Raw genomic sequence first — 12879 nt, 5'->3', positions numbered from 1 at the left:
TGCCCACAAACACTTTGTGGGAGTTCTGTGCAGTGTTGTCAATGTTCTTGAAGTTACTGTTATGGTCTAGTTGTTCTGTCTGCCTGTTATCTGTTTAGACCTTCTGCCAGTTTGTAGCAGTCACCCATTTGTGGGACTTGCTATCATTTCCCTATCTCCCCGTTCCGAATTCGGACAGTTGCATGTCTGGGTTGATTGGAAGGTTATGCAGATCACCTGTGTGCAGAGTGTGGGGACTGGCTCCCAGGTGGTGATTGAGAGCAGCTGGGTGCATTTCCCTCTTGGCCAATAGGGGTGTGTAGACACCCTTTTTCTGGGGTTTAAGAGAGGAGAGAAACTGCACACCATGGTCACTGTGTTCTTTCCTCCACTGATTGCAGACCTCATTTGAAAAACTTGTCAGACAGAAACGCTGGCCTGTTTAGGCCCTTTTGTGTCTTCTTTCTGGTCTTTTTCTTTCTGATGTGAGGGTACCTTTTGAGGGAATACCATAACATAAACCAAGTGTCCTGCATTGATTTCTTAATGCCCATCGTGCAAGAAGTTGTGCTTGCCCCATGATAGCCTAAACACCTGCAGCCTTTATTTTTTATACACATTAAAGAGGCATTTTTTCGTTAGTATTATTGAGGAGGCGTTATTTCATTAAGGGGACGTTTCCTATTGTGCAACACCTTGTGAGGTTCTCCAAGTGAATATTATTTGTTGTTTTTTTTTAAATTTCTTTATGTGGCTGGGAGCTGGTTTTCCGACTTCTTACAGTACATCTGTGTTCAAGGGGAATCAGTGCCACCACAAGTTTATCACCTGCCTTCCTGCTTTATCACACTGGACTTTTTTGCTTGATCATTTGAGTAAATGTCCATCTAAGTAAACACTTCATTAAATGAAACTCTTCTTTTAATGATACACCTTGTTGGAACATTACTTTTATTAACATAAAACTTCATCTGGGCACCACCTCCTTAATCTTTAATGACCGGAGGAACATTAAGTCCTGAATTCAATTCTTAATTCAGTTAAATCAGTTAATCAGTCTCATAACATAGTCTTCAAGCAGTGACCTCTGTTTACTGTGCTCTAAGAAGACAACAACAGCTTCTTAGGATAAACGAAGACATTTATTAATAGCTAAACGTCTTGGGGAAACATGATAAAATATAAGATGATAAAGACAAAGAATAATAAGGCATTTAAAAGATAGAAATATATTTATTACTTTATTTATAGAGATAAAGTAATAAAGAAAATTTGAGAGATTGGCTTGAAGTGTGTGACTCAAGGCTAATGCAACAGGACAATTTTAAGGGAAACCTAATTCAACTTCTCTAGACAGATTGTCTTTTAATTTCAAAGTTATTCTACATTAACCCTTGATCACAAAGCAATGTTATGCCTTACTGTTGACGTGTTTCGTTGCTGCAGAGACGTTGTTTTGGCAGGTCTTGGTAGATGGAGTTGGAGGTGGCTGCAAGTTACAGCTTGGTGCGGTGTGGTCTGGCTTGGACAGGGTTGAGTTGTTGTGGTGTAGTGGTGTTGGACTACCGGTGGAGAAGAGTCAAGCCGTTTCAGGCTGCTCTGGAAAGAGTCTTTTCGGTTTAACTACTAGTTGGCTGACTGCTGTCAGCAAGCAGGCCTATATCCAGTTTCAAGCATCATTTTCTTCTTCAGAGCAATGTTTCAGTCTGAGCTGAGGATTCAGGCATCGGCTGGCTTCTTGTAATCTTAGTTGAACGCCAAATAAAGTTTAATCTGACTACACTCAAATCTTTAGTGGCGTAAACTTCAAAAATACTGTACGTGGAAACACGAGAATTAATGTTACAAATAAAATAAAAACAAACTGAACTTGTTTCAATAAAAGATTCAAATGCACATATACTTGGTCAAAAAACAAAAGAGACATCTTAATAAGAAGTGTGTCTTGGCTCACGAGTTTCTGGAGACCAGCTCACTTAGCTCAGTCAAGCTTTCTATTTCTAATTTTGGTCAAAACAGGCAGAGGTTTGGTTGTATTTTAAACAATTTTGCGCCAAATTACTGATGAATATTCAATTTCTTTGTTCCAGGGAACTCTTAAGGTGTGGTTGACTTTGACTTGAGATGACAAATAACTTTCTTACACTGGAGAATTAAGTTCAAAGTTTTAAATGCAAAGTTCACACTTCCAAATCACTATATACTTCATATCACCTTGTACCATATATTGTAAAACCATTCAGAAAAACAGCCTAGCATTATACATTCAGTTAATAAGACAATCTTTCTATCAACATATCAAAATTATCCTTCATATTAACACTTCTCATGATGTTAAGACATCCAACCTTCATTGATTCAACTTTCTCAAACCTTCTACACTGAAATAAAAGTTGTTGTTTTTTTTTTTTGTTTGTTTTTTAATCTATGGTGAATAAAATAGTTAAACACTTATGTGATTACATTAAACTTTCAGAAACATAATTTCACATAAATTCAACATAACTCTTACTTCGAATATTAAAAAAAACATTTAACAAGATTATTTCCTAATAAAAGAAAATGCTCAACCTAAAATTCTTCACACATTATATTTTTATATTCTTTTTACTTCCGAAACTTCAATACAAGTATTTATCTAATTTAACCATTAAATAAGTACAGATTAACTATTTAATAGATCAAAAGTTAAACACTTAGGTGATTTTAAAAATATCATTGTATAATTATCATAAATATTTTTTTAACTCTCAAGGAGAAAGCTCAATCTTATCACTAGAGGGCAGTATTGTCATATGTAGTAAAAATGTAATAAAATCAATATCTGATCAATAGATTACCGCACAAACTACCAAAGTTATACCATTCTTTGTGTGCTTACATGACAAATAACATGATTTACATAATGATTACATATTTATTTCACATGAATTCAGATTTGCTGGGAGGCTCCATGAATATCCTCCAGGAATGTCAGTTAGAGTTTATGACTCTTGTTCTGTTTTGATAAGAAGAGGAGGTTTTCTGTCCATGTGTTATCGTTCCTTTCTCCATGACCCCAAAGGTCATTAATGCATTTAGTGCAGACCATAATTTGGTTATTGGTCAAAAATTGTTTCTCAGGAGATCTGTTCAATCTCCATTTTTGTCACAGTGTTTAACTTTTTGGTCAGTATCATGTTAACAGACAGCCTCTTGGCAAAGAAGTCAGTTCAGGGTCCAGGGGTGAGGCATTAAATCATGTTGTGGTATTCACTCACCCCATCAATTTGAGATTAAAGAGAGGCTGTTTTATTCATGAATTAAAGAAAAGGCTGCAAGGTGCCCTACAACCTTTTTGTATTTATTAAGGCTAGATAATAGTTATAGTAAAACATAATATTGGAAATACAGTAGACTGTTACTAGAATCACATTTTATAGTGCTACAAATTACAGTAGGTGTAAAGGTCACTGTCTTCTAAAGCAACTTTGACTAAATGGGAAAATCATGGTATCAGGGCTTTGTCCCCTTAAACTTTACTAATAGAAGACATCATGTCCTTGGAAGTATATTTGGAGTGCTGTATAATCAGATTTTGGGTACTGCGTATATAGTCACGTCCTGGCCTTTCAACAGCATTGCTTCCACTGCGTGTTTAATCTTTGTGCTGTATTCCTACATCCCTTCAGGACACAGTTGAGCAGGGATTTATACAAGACACCTGAAAAGGCCTTTGGGCTGTCTCCTTGCTCTTTGTGTCCTCACTTGACACTCAACATATTGAGAACAGCGACGGGAGACAAAATGTGGTGTGTCTTCAGATGCTAGCGAACAAAGCCATGAAGCCAGCCAAGCTAAAGCAACATCTGATTACAAAGTACCCAGAATATGGGGGTGAAACAAAATAAATTTTCCATCGAAAGAGCGAGGAATACAACCACCAAAACACAGATGGTGAACCTGGCCACAACTTCAGAGAAAGCACAGAAGGCTTCTTATTTGGTGACTCAACAGATTGTTAAAAGTAAGAAGCCACTCACAATTGCACAAGAACTCATACTTCCAGCAGCATTTGAAATGTGTGAAGTTATGTTTGGGACAGAGGCAGCTAATAAACGGAAAGCTGTACCTCTCTCGAATGACACCATGAGGAGGAGAACTGAAGAACTCTCAGATGACATTCAGTCACAGCTACAGGATAGATTGTGTTCCTGCGATCAATTTTCTATTCAGTTGGACGAATCAACAGACATTGCCAGTGTGGCTCAGTTTATTGTTTTGGTTCGTTATCCATGGGAAGGGAATATTTTGGAGGACTTTCTGTTCTGCAAAGAGGTGCCTGGAGGACAACAGGTGAGTATAAATACTGTCAAGTTGAATCCAAATGCAATTTGAATCTCTGTTCAAAAGTACATATACATAAATAAATGGTACTAGCATGATTCAAGTTGAAATGTGTACAAATAGTAGTAAGCATATGCTTAACTGGTTTTACGATTGTGAGGGGGTCCTTGGAAAAATTTTAGACCCCCTGCTTTATGCAGCCCCTCAGTTTAGCCTCTGTCTGAAACAGGCTGTTTTAGCCTGAGTCTCTTTAAGGCCCCCCTCCTGCTGAGCCCACTCTGTTCTGATTGGCCAGTTTCAGGAAGCTGCATCTTATCTGAAATATGCAAGTGGACAACACAAGCAGCAAGAAGGAGAGTAGAGGCAACTTCCTAACATCAGAACAGTATAAAAATAACAGAAAATCACAAAGTAAGGTGATCTCCCGGCTCACATTTACCTCACATGCATTTCATTCAATGAGTACATTAACATGCAAACTAGTATCCCAGTTTTAATTCTTAGCCTGCTTTTCATCTTGTTTGGAATATGATGTTTTACATGCAGTATGAGAAACCTGGTTAATTACATTGTAAGTGCATTCACATATGTCACAAGTGTCCCAGTTATGAACAGGTTTGAGAAACCCAGATATGCTAGCTAGAGCTCTCCATAGACACCACTATACTGTGGCATGAAAACACTTCTTTTTAATCCAATTCTGATTATTTTGTTGGTACATAAACTAGTGGTTGAGATGTGGAGAAATCATGATGCATGGAACTGGGGTTATTCAGGTTTCTTAGGATATGCACATGTAAACACACTGGCTAGGCTTGATGTGGGGGGTTGGTTTTTTGTGTGGCTGTGAGCATGAAGAGAACTGGGACCACCTATGGATTAGGGGAATGAGGGTAAAAATGGCTTGAGTGACATAAGAGACTGAGTTTTGGTCTCATGCTTGAATCATTATTATTTCATTGCTTTGTTTGGATTTTACCAGTGGTTACCTGATGAGACCACATCCCCACCCCTCCATCTAATCCAGCCAAATACAGCCACAACCACTATCTTTTTAGGTCAACAGAGGCTTGTCTTCCAACCTACAATTTTTAGCAGTCAGTTAGACAAAACAGGAAAGGAGGAGGAATTGCAGCCAATTTCTTTACACAGTTTGTGTGCAATGACATTGACTTGGTTGAATTCACATCATTTGAATGTCTTGCTCTTGAGCTCAAAGCAGAATTATCACTACTCATCATTACATTATATCAGTCACCAAGATATTCATCACTATTTCTACAGGAATTCTCAGAGCTGACCCCACTTGGTATCACTAGATATGAGGTTAATCCTGACTGGTTACCTGAATATTCATATTAATAAAAAGAATGACTCCAAAGCTATGGAGCTTGTGAATTTACTGGACAGCTTTGAGCCCATCCAACATGTAAATGAAGCCACTCATCAGCATGGTAATACTCTAGACATGGTAATAACAACAGGGTTAAACATTGATAATGTTTCAGTATTCAAATTACCTATTTCTGATCATCACTGTGTGTTTTTTGATGCAAACCTAATCTTAAAAAAAAGAGATTGCTAGATGGCGAGGCTGAAGCAAAGTTCTTTAATATTATGAGATTATTTGAGTCATACAGTTATGACTGCTATTTAAATTACATGGTTGAAAATTTCAATACCGTGTCATCTGCTTTAAATACCGCTGCTCCGCTAAAGGTTAAAAAGAGGTCGATTTACAGAATCTCCCCTTGGTTAAACAATAACAGTGTTAATGAGATCAAGAGAATCTGTCAGGCAGCTGAAAGAGAAAAAGGAGGAAACTAGACTCACAGTTCACTGTAATATATATACAAAGAAGCCATGACTGCCTATAACAAAGCAATACATCTGGCAGGAAAGGATTACTTTTCCAAGATTATCACAGAGAATGCTGGGAACTCTAGAATATTATCCCCGCCATCCCCCTGCAGTTCTTCCTTTCCATCAAAATGTGAAGAACTCACATTGTTCTTCAATAACAAAATGACATCAATTAGAGTCAGTACTGCTGCTGATGTAAACACAGATGATCTCAGCAAATCCTGTAAAAATTATGTAACCATGAGAAAATTCACCTGTATTACATTAACTGAGCTTTGCAAGATGGTCACTGAATGTAACTCCTCCACCTCATGTATTAATCCTGTACCAACAACATTGTTAAGTGGGTGTTCGACAAGTCATGTCCTAAAGATGATAAATACACCTCTGCAAACAGGCATCTTCCAAGATGCCTTTCAAACAGATGTTGTAAAACCCTTACTAAAGAAACCCAACCTAGATGGTAATGCACTGATATACAATAATATAATGCACTTATAGGCTGATATCCAACCTTCCATTCATTAGTAAGAAAAGAAAAGATAGTTTCAGTGCAAATTAACTCCTTTCTTAAAGAAAATAATATCCTGGAGGAATTTCATTCAGGCTTTGGAACATACCACAACACTGACACCGCTCTTACTAAAACAGTGACCTCAGAGAAAACTCTGATGAAAATAAGGTCTCAATTCTCATCCTCTTAGACCTAAACACAATTTTCGATATGACTGACCATGGTATCCTAATCAATCATCTGGAAAAGTGGGTTGGTCTTTCTGACTGTGTTAAACTGGTTTTACGTCAGTCTTGGAGATCATGTGTCTGAGGAACATGACAATTACTTTGAGGTTCCACAAGGAAGCTGCCTTGGTCCATTATTATTCTCACTATACATGCTGCCACTTGGTGACATCATCAGAGAGCACAGTGTTTCCATAGTTATACAGATGACACACAACTGTACATCTCCAGTGAACCAAATGATGCTGCAGCTATAAACTCCATTACTACCTGTCTTCTGGCAATAAATACATGGATGAGCAATAATTTCTTAAAGTTAAACAAGAACAAAACTGAAATTCTACTAGTCAGCCCCAAAACAAAAAGAGAAATGCTGTATAATAATCTGGGGAAATTAACTCCCTGAATTGAATCTGAGGTTACAAGTCTTGGTGTTATCTTAGATTCAGATCTAAGCTTCAGGTCCCACATTAACAAGGTGATGAAAACATCATTTTCAACCTTAGAAACATAGCTAAAGTATGACCATTTACAAATCAAAGATGCTGAAAAACTGATTCATGCCTTCATTTCAAGCCAACTCGATTACTGTAGTGTGCTTTTTACTGGCCTCCCAAAAAAAACAGACAGACCTCAGCTCATTCAAAACTCTGTAGGTTGGCTAGAACCAAGAGGAGAGAGCACATTAACCCAGTTTTAGCTGCTCTGCACTGGCTTCCTGTAACGTTTAGAATTGATTTTAAGGTCCTCCTCCTTACATACAAAGCCCATAATGGGCTAGGACCAAGCTACATTGCTAACTCCCTTGTATACTATTTGCCTTCAAGGACACTGCAATCATCTGCTGCTGGTTTATTGGAGGCCAAAAGAAAATCAGGGATGCAGCCTATGTCAGTTATGCCCCAAAACTATGGAACACACCACCTATAGATATCAGGAAAGCCAGCACACTAAATCTTTTTATTTTTTGGATTAGTAAAGATATCACTTTTTAGAATATCTACAGATCAAATCCTCTATTCAAACCAAAATCAACATTAAATCAGGATATATTCTATGTATTCTATTTTTTTAAAACTTTGTTATTGTTATTATTATTGTTATTATTATTGTTGTTATTATTATTATTATTATTATTATTATTATTCAGTAAGTTATATCTTATATTTACATTGATGTTTTTAACATGTTTTTTGTTCATTTTAAGTCTTTTTTCATATGAAGCACTTGGTGCATGTAATTTTAGAGTTACAAATGTAACTTATTTCCATATTGGTACTAGCCTGCCCAAAATAATGATACCAGTAACTGTTGTGCCTATGATTCATTACAGAATCAGACGTTATATTGTTGAGATTTCAGTCATGTCCATGAGGCAACATCTGTGTTACTGATGGGAACAGCAAGAGCGTTTTTTTTAATAAAGTTCCCCAGAGTTCTGGGTGTGCAGAGTGTAGACCGAATACACAATATCCAATCTACACTGGTAGTAACTTAACACAGCCCTGAAGCGACTTTAGGAGAGCTGTCAGTAAACAGGGAGGCTTCTGTGTAGCTGAGTCAATATTTTGTTCATGTTGTTTTTATTTTGGTGAACATTCTCAAAACCTATGTGTAATATTCTCTGCCATAAAGTTCAAATTTCTGTGTATCGCCAACCTTATATTGAATGAATGAATGTATCCTCATAGTTCCGGTTGGACAGCTTTTGTGCTGGTAAGATGTGTGGTGATGCTCTCTTTCCCTTGGTTAAGCTAGCACACTTAAAAGTCATTTATTCAGACTTAAACTGTATGGAAATGTAACAATGGATCATTGCCAACGTGTTTGAGTTTTTCCATTGGTTTTGGTTAGCAAAAACAGCTGCTACTTCTGTTAAATCTGTCTGAGATTCTCCCTTATTTGCATATTTTCTGATTCGCTGCAGGGGACTGAGAGAGAGCCTTCCAATGTGTGTCTGTGTCCCATGCTACTTTTATAGGTATGTTATGTTAAATTGTTATTTGTAATATTCTTGTGTACTTTTATGGAAGGACTGCATTGAATGAGTAGCCTAACTACAAATGAATGAATCAATGAAAATAAGCTCTTTATTTAATATGTATTTTTAGTTTTCTTCTGAAGAGATGCTATATTTACATGTAAACTAGAGGGTGATATGTGTAGTGGAAACTTTAAATTTTGTTTCAGTGGATATTAATTTAACTCTTATTACTTTTGTTTTTCCCTGCTGATTTCAAATACACACTGTAATTACTGTAACGGCTATACATTTTTTTTAATGTGCACATATTTTATTTATAGCCGTTTTTGTTATGTTTATTTTAACACACACACACACACACACACACACACACACACAAAAGTTGGATAGCTTTTGTGATGGGGACTGAGAGACCGTCTGCCACTGTCTGTGTACTGACTGTGCCCCATGCTAATCTTGCAGAGAAAAAATGTGCAGATCCTGATTCCTGGTGTGACTGGTGTTCTTCACCCTGTGAGCAACCATCCTACAGCTGCTACATTTGTCAATGAGAAAAATCTATTCTGACTAACGTCAGAATATGGCAAGTAAATGTCTGTCCGTCCGTCCGTCCGTCCGTCCGTCCGTCCACAGGTAATGTGAATCACACACGGGATGAAAACTACCAGTTAAAGCAGTAATAACTGAATGTGAAACGATCAAATGGATATTAGAGAAGAAATGGTCTGAAAATTTTAAAAGCCCTCTACACCTGTATTTCTGTAGCTTATTCTGTCTGATTAGAACTCTGCTTTGGTTGAAGTTGAGCAGAGCTATGCTGGGAATAATGTGAGGTCAAATTACGTGTACCAATAAGAATGCTAAAGGTGTAATTTGTCTATGAGGTACAACAAAGCTAAAATGTCTGCAGTCTGTACACAACCATACAGTCCACAGAAGAAATCTACTGTGAAAGTATTCTCCCTTTTTAATGAAAATAGTGGCATGCAGAGTCACCATAGGTATTACACACAGTATTGCACATAGTGCATATACTGTCACTGAAATATTAAATGCATTTATTAATAATTTACTCCTGCCATTGTCTTTTATAAAAAGCCTTTTTGCACCTGCTTTTAAAAGGTCTAATGGCTTCAGATGTGATCTGGATCCAAATCTTGGCTGCAAAACAGAGATTTCAATCTACAAGAAGTACATCTATAAATTCTATGAATTTTCACTATGCTCAGTATTATATCAATACTAATCTCTAGTACGTCCCAACACATCATTTATAAATGTGTAAATTGTGTGGGGCTGTAATATTTGCATGCCCTGCTGCTGAATATTTAACCCCATTAACAATATTTAATGATCTGAAATGTCATATGCATGCTTGTGTATTAACACGTATGCCCTTCTGATAGAAGCCACCTGCATGGGGCCCAGTTCTGGCTGTCACATGGCAGGGATCATGTCGTAACAAAGCACAGCGCAGTCATCATTAACAGGAAGCCTTTGCTCTGGTGCTGCATCTGACACAGCTCAGCAGAGTAGCCTGGCTAATCAAACACCTGACACACCAAGTCTCATCTGAACAAGGAAGGGCCGCCTCTTATTGATGATCCCCTGAGCGCTGACGGCATTGATCGTCTGTGTGGAGTGTTTCCATACTGTTGACAGGAGAGTGTGTGTGTGTGTGTGTGAGAGAGAGAGTGAGTGAGCCGATGCAGGACGTCTGAGTTACACTGACAAGATGCCTCTTACCGTCGACATCTGGATAAATGCCTCCTCAGAGCTCCTCGACTCCTCTCAGGCTGCATTTCCCTGTTCCTCTCAGCTCACCCACCGCCTCCTAAAGAGCATCAAAATGTCATATATCCCAATACACAAACACTGATTTATGGGCTCTCCAACTGTAACTGACTAGAGGCTGTTAAGCCAAATGAACATGTCCAACTGGGAGCATCATGAGAGTGGGCTTGTGTCCTCTTAATGTAGCAAGGTCATACATATGTGCTTATATGTGGATGCTTATGGGCCAATATACTGTACATTCTGTACAGTATATTGGCCTTTTTTATCATATCATTACAGGGCTGGGAAGTTTGTTATATGCAGCATTCAGGGTATTCCATACCATAGCTGTAAGAACCCACAATACAGATTTTAAATGAAAAATGTACAATGGGTGATCAAAAATTGGACAAGAAAAAGTAAAAAGGGAAGAGAGATGAATATGATGTAGATGAAAAACAAGTTTACAGCCATTCAGTTGTGTGAGGCCTTAAATATAAAGGCTAACTGCCCACAATTAATCAAAAAAAAAAAAAAAAAATAATAATAATAGCAAATTTTTAGTAGGTATCATGTTTACCATCTAAATTTAGCATGTTCAGCTACTGAAATCACCATTCCTAGAGCCCCCCAACTAGTTTAGACTATGAAAACAAACAGTATAGGATGGTAGTAAAATTCAGAAATCGAGTTTCGAAGAGGGTTGTTTCCCGTAAAGAAAACTTATTATTAAAACGCGAAAAACTTTTTTGTATTTGTTGTATTTTCTTTGAACTTGATTTTTTTTTTTTTTTTTTTTTTTACTGAGTGAGAGAGATTTGGCTGTTTTGAAAAAAGGTATAAATAATACCTGCTTGGTTTCTTCCATGTATTTGGTGTAAAACATGAATGAAATCAGTCACTATAATCAAGCATTTAACTTTGTTTTACAGACATGGTCAATGAAAGTTGCCTACAACTGATTTGTTTTTGCAGGCAACTTTCTACTCCATGCAACTCTCTATGTGAACATAGTCTCTCAATATTTTAATATTGTAGTCTGCTGTCAGACTACATGATTGAGGGTCTTAAAATGCAGCCCTGTCATTTTGCCTTAGTTGGTTAGGCCAAACAGTGGATTTCATGACCTCTTGGTGTTTAACAGCATTTGCAGAATCTACAAACCAAATTTTTACTGTACATACAGATGAATGGTAGATGTTTATATTATCCGTCAGTGTTGGTTGAGAAGTTTAGACTTCTGTAGTTGTTTTGACAATTATTCCTGTGACTGTTGGTTACCATTTGAATGTGCTGTTGTGAATCCAAGCTGACATCCATCTTGAACAAGCAAGCTATAAACTTTTAAAAGCCACCATTCAAGGAGTGATTATTGGATATTCAAAAGTAAGATTTTGATAAAGCATTAAAAGGCAGATGCAGTTACACAACACAACACATAAAACAAAAATAGATTTAGGGTATTTTCAAATCTGCATTTTTTATTCAGGTTGAATATAGATGAGCGCAATTTAACAATTGCTAGCAGCTAGAATGAGTCGAGGTCCAACCATGACTGCCAACAAAGTGCAGTGACTTCATGATATTTGGAAGGATACAGGGCCTTCTTCAGGTGTTTACATTCTTGATCCCTCCCCAGACACATCTGACCAATGAGTGAAGTGAATGCTCTCTCGTGGCTTTTTGTGATGCATTTTTGGTTTGCCTGAATTTTTACCAACTTATCCACTGATTCAGACCAGAGCAAATGAACTAGAGGTTTGAAATTGCCCACTGACACCACCTGATGTATTGTCAGCCACCCTGCTACAGTTCAAACCAAATCATTACAGATGCTGAACCCAAGCACAGTGCACTATAAATAGCTAGCTACTGTATGTATGGCGGATCAGAGCGAGATTATATAATGTAACATTCTGATTTACAGATAGTAGTATATGTCAGACACTACCTACCACTGAGTATGTGGGTCACCCTGCATCAAAGAACTCTTAACCAGAGTATGGAGATTTGTTAATCCCGTATGTAATACCCTGGTGTGTTTTCATTGTGTCTCTGTATGTTTTTTGCAGGGCTTTTTTGCTGAATTATGTACAGTACTGTACTATGCAAATTAAGAAGCAATGGGAGACCTTATAGATGTCCAATGAAACCTCTTAAAATCTAATGCCACAGCGAGTCAACATCCCTCCTCCCTCTTAAAGGAGACA

The 12879-nt window shown here is 37.4% G+C and overlaps 1 protein-coding gene across 1 annotated transcript in view; it reads left to right on the top strand.

Annotated features, from left to right (window-relative positions):
- The window catches only part of tsnare1 (T-SNARE Domain Containing 1), a 220753-nt gene extending 211863 nt beyond the window's left edge, over positions 1-8890 (top strand). The window contains exon 13 of the mRNA XM_042422708.1: positions 8837-8890. The gene's annotated coding sequence lies outside the window, so the exon portion shown is untranslated. The remainder of the gene's footprint in view (positions 1-8836) is intronic.
- The last annotated feature ends 3989 nt before the right edge of the window (positions 8891-12879 follow it).

Source organism: Thunnus maccoyii, chromosome 10, assembly GCF_910596095.1.
Source record: "Thunnus maccoyii chromosome 10, fThuMac1.1, whole genome shotgun sequence".
In the NCBI taxonomy this organism is placed as follows: Eukaryota; Metazoa; Chordata; class Actinopteri; order Scombriformes; family Scombridae; genus Thunnus; species Thunnus maccoyii.
The sequence above is the reverse complement of the archived record's forward strand: the minus strand, read 5'-3'. Positions and strand labels throughout refer to the sequence as shown.